Source organism: Coptis chinensis, chromosome 2 (genome assembly GCF_015680905.1).
Source record: "Coptis chinensis isolate HL-2020 chromosome 2, ASM1568090v1, whole genome shotgun sequence".
Lineage (NCBI taxonomy): Eukaryota > Viridiplantae > Streptophyta > Magnoliopsida > Ranunculales > Ranunculaceae > Coptis > Coptis chinensis.
This window is the reverse complement of record NC_141457.1, coordinates 53,250,670-53,264,880: the sequence shown is the minus strand read 5'-3', so window position 1 is coordinate 53,264,880 and position 14,211 is coordinate 53,250,670.

The window sequence follows — 14,211 nt, the reverse complement described above, 5'->3', positions numbered from 1 at the left end:
CATATACACACACATACAACGGTTGAACAACCACAGTCTATTTCCATGTTTTTCACTCTAAAGATCAATTCTTCTTTTGAGAAAGAGTCCTGATGAGGAGAGATTGATCTCTCTATGGAAAGGAGAGATCTATTTCATCAGCCATCGGATGGGAGCTGATTTCATCCGGTTAACATAAATAAAACATAATAAAATAAAAACTACTTGTGTTTGATTTGGAAACTCCACGTGGTGGTTGGCAACTCATAAGGACCGAAACAGATGACACAAATACCAATGAATATATTTGTTCATTTCTCTTTCCCTTTAATCCACTTTCTCTTTTTAACACACTTCAACTTCTCCATCTTTGTGGTATAAAAAAAAACTTCTCCATCTTTGTTCGTTTCTTTTTCTACAATGAATATATTTTAAAGAAAATCAAAGTAAGATGAGAAAGAATTCATCAACAAAAACATCACAAAATCCATTTGTATTGAATAAAAGGAAAATATTTCATAAGTAGGTTCAAGTGTTCAACAATAAAAAATAAATACAAAAGTACTATAAAACAAAATAAAATTATAATTTTCTGCATCTCTTCTATTCTTCAACAAGTATGAATTATTTGTTACCATTGTGTTAGATAAAAATATAATCAAGACCCATCTGTTCAAGTCTTCATGAGAATTTTCCTTTTGTGAAAGATGTTTAAATCAGTAGAAAAAGATGAGGGGTTTGAAAGTCATTTCAATTCTCTATATTAAATTTGTTTTGGTTTGGTTTTGTCTGTCACAGTGTTTTTCTCTAGATATGAGCCAAAGCTTATCGTAAGGTGGCTATTTGGTGCGCTCTAAATTTAGAGAGATCAATCTTTTTCCTCATTTGCCTTTGAGAAACTTGAATAGAAATATTAACCATTTCAAAAGGAATTTGATGAAAAATTGTAACGAAATAAAGACAAAAAGACAAAAAATGGACTTCAATGCATTTTATTTAATACAAAATTACAAAATAGGAAAGATTTAGTCACATTACATACAAAATTGACCGACATGAACTCAGATGAGCAACGAAAGGTCCATCGGAAATTAGATTGACTACTCTAATTCAGCATATTTAGTATATAAATCACTTCTTAACTCCTTTGACAACAAACAATGTACAAGTGAATGGCATCAATAAAAGGAGATTCTCAAGATATAATGGTCAGCAACGCCCTCAAGTGGAGAACCATTGGAAAATATCATTGATGAATAAATGGTATTGTTAACTGCGAGCTAAAGGTGGCGGCCACTTTGGTAATTGGTAGCACCTGTTTTAAAGTAACAGACTCCTAATTTAACCCGAAGACTCGTAAGGGCTTGTATAGTTGTATATAAAAAAGTCTACTCACTTCATAATAAGCTCGCTCCCAATTCCCCTCTATATTATTTACAAGAGTGTGATTATCATTGAAGACTAGTAATGGCGGATGCCTATACAACAGACTGGTTTGACCAATTTCCAGATTTCGAAATTTTCATAAAAGAAGATTGCGATAGTTTTTTGTTCGACCAATTTCCAGCTTTCCCAAATTTCACATAAGAAGATTTCTTTAGTTTTTTAAAAGAGTTGCGTCCTAATTTTGAAATCTACATGAAAGATTCTCTACTCCATAGTGAGCTAACTGTGGAGGAGGTCACATAAGTTAATCTGCCTGCTGCCCATGAAGAATATAATGTACAAGAATTAGAGCATCATCAACGCATTGTTATAATCCATTTCCAATGTGACAGTTGACAATTTATTTGGCAATTTTCGTCACCAATGCGTTGTCAAAACATCATTTTCATTTTAACAATTGTCAAATCTGAAACCAAATTCGTCAAGAATATAGAAATGACTCGCACCCGTCCAAGAGTGGGACGGGACAAGTTTTGTCGTCCAACATTTTTTTCTTTTTTTTTTAATAAAAAATTAAAAGTTCTCGATTTTGCATGTGGGGCCCAAAATATTGGACGGGACAAATTTTGCCATCCATAACTTTTTCAATTTCTTTAAAAAAAAATTAAAATTAACAAATTAAAACGGGCTATATTTTTTTGGGCCCAAGATGTTGGACGGACAACTATTCCCGTGCAAAATAGAAACCCCAAATTCATCAAAAATGCATTGGTACTTTACACGAAAATAGCAATTTTGATCGACAAAAAAAACTAATGTGTCACAATTTTTTTTAACAACGTGTTGATGCTCTTAGAAGTTTGTGATGTGGAAGGATATGAGTTCAAAGAGGATGATGATGACAAAGTGGTTACAATGGATTTATTTTAATGACACTAGTATGATGCATGTTTGTTTTTATCCACAAATCAAATTATTAAGACAATGAGAGTAATATCATAAATATAGGAAAATAACATAGGCAAAACAGTCTTAAAAAGTGTGACCAAGAGTTACAAATCACAAAATAAACAAATATTATAGTACTGTTGCGGGACAAATATTATAGTACTGTTGCGTGACTGTATCTCAAGGTCAGGATTTTTAAATTAGAAAAAGATTATGTTGTGTTGGTGATGAAAATTTTGTTGCCCTTTTTAGTTCTTCTCTTACTTATTGTTCAACAAAATATATGGTTTTAAATTCCAATAATACTTCACTTTTTTTTAATGATTATTGCTTATGCATATATGATTGTTGATCTATACGTATGAATATATTGATGTAACTAAGATGATGGTTGTGGATCCTGCTTAATAAGATTAATCGAATTAAAACTTAAGAACTTTCATGGTGAGATAGCGAGTCGGAAAGTTGCATGTACTCCCTAAGCAATTAAAATTGGTTTTCGAAACTAATCAATTGAGAATCGATATGCGATTAATCGGTTATATCGGTGATATATATATTTGACGTTTTCAAAATATATAATAGTATAATCATACCAAATATTTATATATATGAGATACAACAAAAATATCAAATTCTCATAATCACATCTAAATATTCAATTTAAGTACTACAAATATGTCAAACACAAAATTACAAAATATTTGAAGAAATTCTCATAATCAACATCAATTTTATTTTATTTTTCATTAATTTAGTACTACAAATATAGGAGTTAGATAAAAAGGCAAAATAAAACAAAAATGGCATGAATTTAATAGATTGTTTAAAGGGTAAAATCGAAAAAAAAAAATTAATGGCTTAATATTTATTTGAAGCCCTCGTTTTCTTTATAGGAGTTAGATAAAGGGATTGAGAAACGATAATATTTATTAGAGAGATAATACAATAATTTGTATATTTAACTTTCGTTAAAGAGAGTAAAATAAGTACACTCTTAGTTTTGTGTATTGATTGGGTTATATTATTATTAATACAGTTTAAGAATCCAAATCGTTAATATTACGTATTTTTTTTGGATATAGAATCGATATTTTCAATAATTTTTTTTTCTCGGTTTAGCGAGAAATCGGTCATCTCGGTGATTAAATCGGTTCGGTGAGAAAAAGTTAAAAAATCAGTAAAAACTAATCGGTTTACAAGCGATACGCGATTAATCGGCGACCGAGATATCCGATATTAATAGCATAGTGTACTCGATAAGTTTATAATAGTTGGAATTTCGTTGGATTAATGGAAGCTATGTGAGATATCGGATATGGAATAAGAATTATGCAAGGGGAATGCTAAGAGCCTAAGACAATCGGAGAAACAAAGAAGAGAGAGACACTAAGGGAAAGGCTTTCCGATCCCTTCTCTTGCATCCCCAAAAACATACTGAAACAGTGGATCTCTCTTTGTCTGTTGGAAACATATTAACGCATTCCTCCCTTCTCAAGTCAAGGTACACTACACATTTGCACGTTCTTCATTCCCTAGGGCTATTCATTTATCATCTCTATTATAGTGTGAGTTTACTAGTTTTGCCGTTGTTTAGTTACGGGATGGAATACAAAGAATTCAAGAATGCTTAAAAACCTACAACTGGTTTGGAAGTCTTGAAACGAAAGCGAACCAAGTTAGAATAGCCACAGGCGTGAAGATCAAGATCCCCATTATATATTTGTATCCCCTGGATGAGCTTTGACAGAACCCCACAACCCAAGGGTCTTCATTGGCGTCTTAAATACTAGGGAAATCTGCATTCCAATATACCATGCAGCATAATGAGTTTAAAAATGTTAAAGGAGTACAGAACATTTTCTTTGTTTTTTGGATAAATTCAAGAAAAAGCACATTAGTTTCAGATGAGAATACCACCATACTCTTAGTCTTAAAGTCCCATATCAACTGAAAATGCATGAGATGAGATAACTGGCTAAGCTTACTACATCTGTTTTTCCTAAACGTATAAAATACCAGCTTCACTGAAAGCATTGGAAATCAATTACCTGACTAAAAAAACTTAGAAAGTGTTTGGGTAAGAATTTACCCACACACACTATCGAATCTGCAAGGGAATATGTCTTTAATGGTTGCCTACGTATCCACAATATGTTTCCAGAATCAAGTCTCCAAAACGTAGTTATTTGTTAAGTGAAGAGTCATATTTATAGAAATAGAAAATAAGAGTTCTGAGAGCACAAGGACTCTCACTAGATAGGACTAGTTAACTAAACATGTGACCGGCTTAGGTGATTGACTGGACCTGTGGGCCGTCCAGATGTCTAACTTAACATGTGAGACGTCTAAGTGGCTAACTAAACTGTGAGTCGTCCAAGTGGCTAACTGGAACTATGAGCCGTCCAGGTGGCTAAGTGGATTGTGAGTCGTCCAAGTGGCTAACTGAAATTGTGAGCCGTCCAGGTAACCAAGGATCGGTCTTTTAGACTTAATGTAAAGACCCCAATGGAATTCATTAGTAAGGGTACTAATATGGTGGTACATACATCGCCCCCTTTTTGCCAGATGGAATTTATTCGATTTGGTAAAGAAGAAAATTACTGAAATAAGAGTTTGGTATCACAAACGCAAACCAGAACTTTGATTGCACAGAGTTTGGTATCGCAAATGCAAACTATGCGACTTTGATTGCCTAGAGTTGGTATCGCAAACCTAAACCAGGACTTTAATTGCACAGAGTTTGGTATCGCAAACGCAAACTCTGCGACTTTGATTGCCTAGAGTTGGTATTGCAAACCCAAACCAGGACTTTAATTGTACAAAGTTTGGATTTTGATTGCCTAGAGCAAATGCAAACTCTGCGACTTTGATTGCCTAGAGTTTGGTATTGCAAAACCCAAACTCAGCGATTTTGATTGCCTAGAGTTGGTATTGCAAACCCAGTTTGGGGACTTACGAGTTTGGTATCGCAAACGCAAACTCTACGACTTTGTTTAATTATTTTTCGTTTATAAAGAGTTAGTTCCTGAAAATCATCGCATGAACGCCAATGCAACTTTCAAAAATAATCTAGTGTTTGAACAAATTTAGCTATTAACATGTCTCCTTCGCCCCCAATTATGATATGAGTTAGAAGACTATTGAAGTCAATACACTTTTTCTGCTGATATCATAGAAATAATTGTATGTAGTACTGAGTCATTGTAGGTTTTTGCAGTTGTCTTCAGAATGATATACTTACCAATAGCAAGACTCGTTATGTTATCAGCCATAAGCATAAATGACACAGCTATTGTTAATTGGTGTTAATTCCAAATCGTAAGTACTCGACAAGTGCTCCCGATCTTGAGTTAGTTATATATAAAACTTGAACTTTATTTTGATTTCTCGATATTTCTTCAGTTTCTTTCAAAAAATAACATTTTGACCGCGTCTTTAATTTGCTGGTCAATGTAGGTTTGTTGGGATTCGCTAACGTTTTATGTCAGATTGTACAACTACTTTAATTGTAGCCTCCCCCAGATATGCATTTTTGTCAAAGTGGTAGCTTCGAGGCTTTACTATAGGTCAGTTTTGAGGATGCCTGCTAGTCGATCCGTAGGCCAGTTCTCGACTCTTCACCCTTTAATGTGCCTTCTTAAACGGGATAGGGAAGGGGCCAACAATATCCAAACTCCATTGCAAATGACCATGGAGAAAAAATTAGATGCAATTTGGTGGCTGGTAGAGCACCTATGTTGTAATGTTTTTGACAAGGTATACATGTTCGAGAAATTTGATTAGCATCTAGTTGCATACGAGGCTACCAATATCCCTGGGTCATTGCTTTATGAGCCAAACTCTAACTACCAACGTGATTGCCACAAATGCATGCATTAATTTCTTTCAAGACGAGTAAGCCTTCTGCTTTCGTGAGGCATCTAAGCATGAGGGATAAAATATTTCTCTTTTTATACAACAGTGGATCATTATTGGACGATATTATCGTTAAGAATTTCCAAGAGTCACGCTTGACAGTCTCAACGAGTTTAGGGTCTGAAGGAAATATTTCATTGTTTAGGAAGGCAATGTATGGAGTTTGCCAATCCTCGGTTGGTGTTACCAGCATAGGCAATCAAAAGCGCAGGGCCCCTTTCTTGAATCGTTGAGATCTTGGTCACCTTAAACAACTCCTGAAGTTAACTTTGTTTCATTCCCTTGGTTAAACATGTCTATATCTTGAGAGGAATCAGAATTTAGCTAGTTAAGCAACAATTCATCATTGTCATATTTTATTTTTCTTATGGTTACAACATGAACGATTAAAGGTGATGACTCTGAAGAAGCAATGAAAAAATAGCACGTGTTGATATAAATGTCCATGAGTTGCTCAACTGACAAATCAATACTTGGATCTTGCTTAAAATCGACGATGACTTGTCTTGGGCCATCAATAGCAATAGATGCAGAGAGATATGCCAAGGCGTCAACATGTCAAATGTCGTTTCGAGGTCTCTGAATGATTGAAATGACATCAAATTGACGATCAAACCTATGGATAAAGTCTAGATATGTTGCCATCTTATCATCCCATGCTTCAAAAATAGCCTCCAAACTGACTTCCCACTAATAGAGAGTCTGTAAAAATTTGAAGCTTTTGAACTTTTAATCCTAAAGCAGTACGCATGGCTTAACTGACTGCTTCATAATCCGCTACATTGTTAGATGTTTTGAAACCGAAACAAATGAGTACTTAATCATTGAATCATCAGGAGAAATAAAAAGACACCCGAACCCTGATCCAAACTTGTTATATGATCCGTATGTGTAGACTATCCATGCGTTTGATGACAGGGTAATAAATGTTGTGGGAGCTCGCCGCCCCCAACTGTTGCCTTTTCAGTGGATGAGTCTTCATCATGATTGATTTCTGTGAACATATCATTGATTGGATAGTCCGACATTAAAGATGCAAAAACATGACCTTTTTCTGAAGTATGTGGTTTGAAAGTAATGCTATATGCACTCAACTAATTGTCCCATTCTGCCAATCTATTTGATTCTTGTGCATTCCGGAGCACTTTGCGAAGAAGGTACTTAGTGTATACCTTGACCAATCATCCTTGAAAGTACAACTTAAGACGTCTTGCAGAGTAAACCAAAGTAAGACCAATTTTCTCAATTCTTGAATATCTAGTTTCCGCCCCCGTTAGAGTTTTGCCAATGAAAAAGATTGAACGGCCATCTTCACCATCACCAAACAATACTGCACTTACCATAGCATCTGTGGCAGCCAAGCAAATTCCGATAGGTTGCCTTGTAGCTGGACTTGGAGGAGTGGGCAAGTCGTGAGCCCGGAGCCCTCTATCAACACATAGGGCATAGGTCGTAGGTGTTTTTTGTCAGACTCCCAGTGCTTTGACAACATAAGTGAGTCTTGTGGCTGAGATCACCTTATTAGGCCTAAGACATTCCATGGTTTCTCTTTCACGAAGTAGAAAAGCACAATCGAGATATGCATGTTCCGGCCCCCACAAATGTGACCCAATAAAAGCCCAATTCAATACAAGCCCAATTTCGAGCCCATATATAAAAAGCCCCTTTCGAGCCCATGCTCAAAGCTTATCTACAAAAAGTCCCTTTCGAGCTTATCTATGAAAAAGCCCACACTGAAAAAGCCTACATCCCACGGCGGTTCTCCCCACCAGTTCTTTAACTTCATCCCATTTGATAGTTGTCATGGGTTCTCAACTTCATCCCACGGACGGATGTCGCCCGGTTCTCAACTTCATCACGGTAGCCGGTTCTCCGCCCGGTTCTCAACTTCATTCCACAGGCGGCGGTTTCCGGCCGATTCTCAACTTCATCCACGAGTTGACGAGATGTCCCTTGAGTTCTCGACTTCATCCGCGGTGACGGATGTCACCGACAGTTCTCAACTTCAATCCACGGTACGACGGATGTCCGCCAGTTCTCAACTTCATCCCTGAAGCCGGTTCTCCGCCCGATTCTCAACTTCATCCACGAGTTGGCAGTTCTCCCTGAGTTCTCAACTTCATTCCACGGAGAGATGTCCGCCAGTTCTCTAACTTCATCCCACAATTCAGTTCTCCCACCCGGTTCTCCAACTTCATCCCACCGGTGACAGTTCTCCCGCCGGTTCTCAACTTCATCCGCGGTGCGGTTGTCCCAAGTCTCTCAACTTCATCCCATGATTGGGCAGTTCTCGCCAATTCTCAACTTCATCCCACGATTGGAATATTGGAGAAGCGAGGAAGTAACTATCACCAATGCTACCTATAAAATCCAACCGTCATTTTTCGAACTTCTTAATCGAGACTTGATCCCAAGCAATATATTTGAGTGCGTAGGCAACTTCAAAACCGAAGTCGGTCTCATCTTTTCTAACCACCATCTCCTTCACCATTTCCAAAAAAACATTACTTAGGCCTTCCCTTGGTGTGTGTTTTGGCAAAAATCTTTGAAACATATTTGCGCCGTCATGTGCTCCTACCCCTCAACCACAAAACAAAAGTTTCGTCAATGGCTTCCGAAAAACAAACAGCGGTGAAAGTATCCCTTTTACGCTGAGTTCGACATTCACGCCTGGCGGGAATTCACTTTCCAAGTCGGTGGTCCTCGGCCATCTGCGATTGAGAGAGTGGGTATTCATGTATCGATCCATCAACTTCGGGTAGATGCGTCGTCTCCGACAATTGGAAAGCAAGAATAACAATGGAAAGAAAATGCGTCGACTTCACCGAAGATGATTGAGTCTACGGCAAAAAGTGTTTGGGATCGTTTGAACAACTGAAGCATCAGCAAAAAGACTCGAAGTACAAACTCCGCGCAATGCGATGTAAACTACGAAAGGGCAGGCGCCAAACAAAATGTGTGCAGCGCCGAAAGCCTACACTTTCGGTGTAATCGTGGCGAATCCACAAACTCCTCTGCCGACCTTGATGCCGACCACCTGTCGGGAATCATGACTCACAAAAGATCTCATGGCGAAAACCTATTTTACCGATTCAAACCGTACTAAGGGGAGATCGGCCAAAATATTCATATAGGTCGGCAAGATAGACTACCCAACCAACGAAAAACCAATGAAGTTCCTTCTATAGAAGGGTAGGCGAAATATACAAGTCCTCGTAGCAAAGCGGTATCCCGATCTCGACAATGACACTATTTACCAGCGGTTCTAGTTTACAACCAAATTCGCTCAAGTTGTAGTCCCAATCCAAGAGCTCATTGTCAGCCAAAGTATGTTGACAATGGTAGCCATGGAAATGGAGACTCACTTGCATCAGTCAAAAAAATGGTTGTGAATTTTTCCATCCGTATTCTCGATGTTCACCATAGGAGGCGAAGGAACCGAACTCCTCTATGGCTCGGTCACCTTCACATACATAGAATTGTCGACGAGAACTCACTCCACCTCCTCTTGAAGAAATCTTGGCCAAAACGTCCGCGGTTGATTCGTGACCATCGTCAAGAGAATGTTCCATTTTCTGAATGGCGTCTACCGCGAATAATCTTGAAAATTTACGTAAATGATAAGGAGGAAAATAAAATCTGAAATCTTGCTATCGAAGTGGTATCGATTCTCCTTCTCTCTCTGAATCAAACAACCTGTTTCATCACAAGGACTTCAAGCGACGAAATTGAAAAGTATGATGAGATTGATGGAGATCCTTTGATGCATCTTGTTAATTCTGAAACAAGATGATCTTATGAACTTTCGACGATGCTCTTTCTTTGCAAGTTATTCCGTCCACACTCATTGGAATTGAGTCGATGAGATGGTTTAACATGCTTCGAGGAAAGATCCATCCACAATTTTTCGATCGGCTTACAAGTTTGCCGAGCATTTTTCGTCCTTTGGAAAGAACCGAAACATATTGATTCTCTATTCGGTATTAAACAACAAAAAGAAAAAGCTCGATTAACAAAGAAGGAAGCGGTGTTGAAATCGGATGCATCGATATTCTTGTCATTTATGCCTTCAAGGAAGGCATTAATTATGATAAGGGACGGCATTTACAACTCTATTGTAAAAGGCGTCCCAACAACTAGTTATGAACTTTTTCTCGAACTTCAGCCGGTTTATTCGAGTTGAAGATGATGCATCGGCATGAGTTCACGAGAGGCGAGGGATCGAATAAGCAAGCCGCAGGAACAGAGTCAAAACCGAAGTTTCAACAAACAACCCGATCAAAAGTCCAAGAGTGATGGTAGGCCACAACAATGGAGCGGCAAAGAACAAAGAAACTTTCGAGTTAAAGCTTACACCGCCCTCAACAACGAAGTGCGGCCGTTATCTATGAGAAGATTAAGGGAAAGAATATCTTATCTCCACCTTTTCCTCTCCGAAGATACCAAGGCTACACGTGACAAATCCCGTGGTGCAAATTTCCGCGATGATTTTGGTCATGAAACCGAACAATGCCGATCTAAGGGGGTAGAATCAAGGTTTGATCGAGAAAGTAGTATGCTCCAGGGATTATGTCTTTGGGTAAAGCGAAACAAGCTTTAGTCGTTACCGCACACAATGTAATCAAAAGTCGGTCATGCCGAGTTGATTCAATGTCTAACACCCAGTAAGTAAGAATTTCAATCACTCCAAGATCATCGATCTCGGCCACCACTATGTTTATAGTGGATATGATTTTTCCACGGAATGGGTATTGAAACTTATGAGGAAGGACCTCTCATTGGCCGACAATGACGATAGAGTGCACCATCCCATTATTATGATGCGTTGTAATACAAGCTTTTGTTGGAATTCATCGTGTGCAGAAAATCATGATCAATCTGGTAGTTCGGCAAGTGTGATCTACAAGCGTTGTTACAAAAGGACTCAACGCCCCGAGAAAATGATAGTTCGATCCAAATCCTATCATTAGCTTGATGGAATGGGACAAATGAACATCGGTTGGTAGATGCTCTCTTCCGTGACATTAATGAACAAGGAAGTTACAATTGATTTTCTTCTCTTGGATTGTAACTCCTCCTACAATGTCATTCGGGAAAAGATTGGATTCACCCAAATGGGAATTTGTTTCTACTTTCCATCGCTATCAAGTTCGGTGTGATGGTAGGGTATGCAAAGTTCGGTGATCGGATAGCAGCTTTGAAGTGCCATGAGTGCGTACTTTCGAAGATTATAAAGATTCGAAAGTCAAGGGGTAACACCATCCTAAATGTCGATGGGAAAAGTAGCAATTCAGAATTCCATTCGGCCTGGTAAACGCTATGGAGCGGCGTTTAGGTGGCTCCCCGACCATCGACGGACTCCTCGGCAAATGACATCGGCAACAAGGAAGAAGAAACAACTTTTATTTTGCGGAAATTTCCAAGAAAGAACAAGATAATCTCATTGAGCTTTTGAAGAAAAATTGCTGAGTTGTTTGCGTGGACGGTCGAACAAATGCACGGGATTGATCCTTCACTTGCATGTCACGCGTTTGGATATCGACAAAACACAAAAGCCAATCGTCGAAAAGCCGCCCGAATGGCTCCCGATCGAAAAGCTCAAAGTGAAAGAAGAAATCGACAAACTTCTAAGTGTTAATTTTATTAGGCACGTACTATATCGAAATGGATATCAAATGTAGTAGCAAAATTCCTAAGAAAAATGGGAAACTTAGAATCTGTGTTGATTTTACCGATGTCAATAAAAAATGTCCTGTTCACCCGTATCCCTTGCCTCATATTTCTGAAATGGTTTATGCCACTTTAGGGTTTAAACGAATTTCTTTTATGGATGCCTCAATGGGATTTTATCAAATTGCATTAGCGAAGATGAACAAGAACTTACAACTTTCATAACGGACCAAGGCTTATTTTGCTATAAGGTAATGTCTTTTCGGTCTAAAAATGCAAAAGAACATATCATAAATTCATTAATACATCATTTTCAGACTTTTAGGCAAGTTTATGGAAGCTTATATTGACGATATGGTCATCAACTCGCATGAAGAGTCATCATACCTTCATCACTTGCAAAAATATTTTGATCGGCTGATGCATATTGAATGCGTCTAAATCCATCAAAATGCGCATTTGGATTAGCATCGGGGAAAATTTCTTGGATATCTTATGACCAAACGAGGCATTGAAGCTAACCCCCGATCAAATCCGTGCAATTCTGAAATGCCCTCGCCAAAACCAAGAAGCAAATCCAAAGACTTTAACGGGTGGGATAGCCGCTTTGGGTAGATTTATCTCAAAATATTAGGATCGGCTCCACCCTTTTTACAAGCCATTAAGGGATCCCCAAAATGGACGGATGAGTGTGACGTAGCTTTTGAGAAAATGAAAAAATACCTAATACGTACCGCCAATTCTTGCTAGTCCGACCAATTCACCGGACAAACAATTGGCATCTATTTAGTAGCATCGTAAATAGTCGTGAGTGTCGTCTTATTCATTGATGATGAAGATGAACAACCAATTTTCTTCATAAGTAAAGCTCGAAACTAGGTATTCACTGATTGAGAAAATAGCTCTCTCACTTGTCCATAGTGCCGCTAAGATTGAAGCCTTATTTTCAAGGACGTATCATCAATGTCTTTGAATACCCCTTGAGAAAAGTTCTTCGAAATGCTGATTCGAGCCGATTAGCGAGAATGGGAAACATATTTGAGTGCCTACGAAATTATCTACAAAGCCCGATCATCGAGAAAGGCCACTTATGAATGGCATCACTTATGGCCGATTTTCTGTCGATGACATACCGACCATGGAAGAAGCGGTTTGACAAACCTCCTCCTAATCCACAACAAGGATCGGCCGATCCATCCACAAGTGCCGAACCCTACTTTATGGACTATACACACGGACGGTTCCAAGAACAAATCAGTTCGGGCCTTGGTTGTGTTTTGATCCGACGATGGCGAGAAAATTGAAAAATCTGAATTTCGGATTTTGTGCATCAAACAATGAAGTGAATATGAAGCGGTTCTTTATGCAATGCGAACGGCACTTGATTGGGGCTTACAAAAATTGAGTTATTCACCGACTCAAAGCTTGTTGAATCAATTTGGCGGATCTTTTGTTGCTTTCGAAATGATAGGATGGTCGCATATGTCTAAAAATGCATAAGCTATCCACTCATTTCAAATCCATTCTTCGTTCACCGGTAGCTCATAATGATAATCGTCATGCCGATGCCTTAGCATATCTCTGCGCAGATTGATGTTAACAATGAAAGAAAAATCTATATGATTTCCAACCTTTTCCAAGCATAACCGCCATAGAAGAACATGTTCAAAACTTATATATTGCTCATCTATGCTATTTCTAGGCGACATCTCGAAAATTGAATTCGAAAGCAAGTGAATGCCGTAACAACAAGGAAAAGAAAGAGAGAAGAGTTAGCTCAATCGGCCAAGCACAAGTTCAGAATCTCACTCGGAGGAAGCGGCTTCAAGAAGATTTAGCCGACCATCAAAGTTTTGGTTGATCATCGTGTTGAGAGTGATTCTCCACCCACACATGATGCCGACCAAATCAATGTTGATATGGAAGATGGAGTCCCACGGCGGATAATTCTCGAAGTACCACATTTGGATCTCCAATCTATCGGCGGTGATACTTCACCCGGATGATTAGAGACCTATTTATTTAATTTCTGCGCAACATGGAACTCTACACGAGGATTCGCCGCTTTCCTACAAAATTAAAGAGATGCGGAAATTTGTCATAATTCCAAATTCTAAAGGAAATCTCCTACTTTATAGGAAAGCAAATAATTTGAGTCCTCTTTTGGATGTCTTTCCAAAGATCAAGGTCATCTAGTTCTCGAAGAGATACACTTTCGGAACTTTGTGGAAACCATTCGGGGACGTAGTCTTGCACATAAAGCCATGACTCAAGGATCTTGGTGGCCTAGCATGCAAAGACACTTTCGGC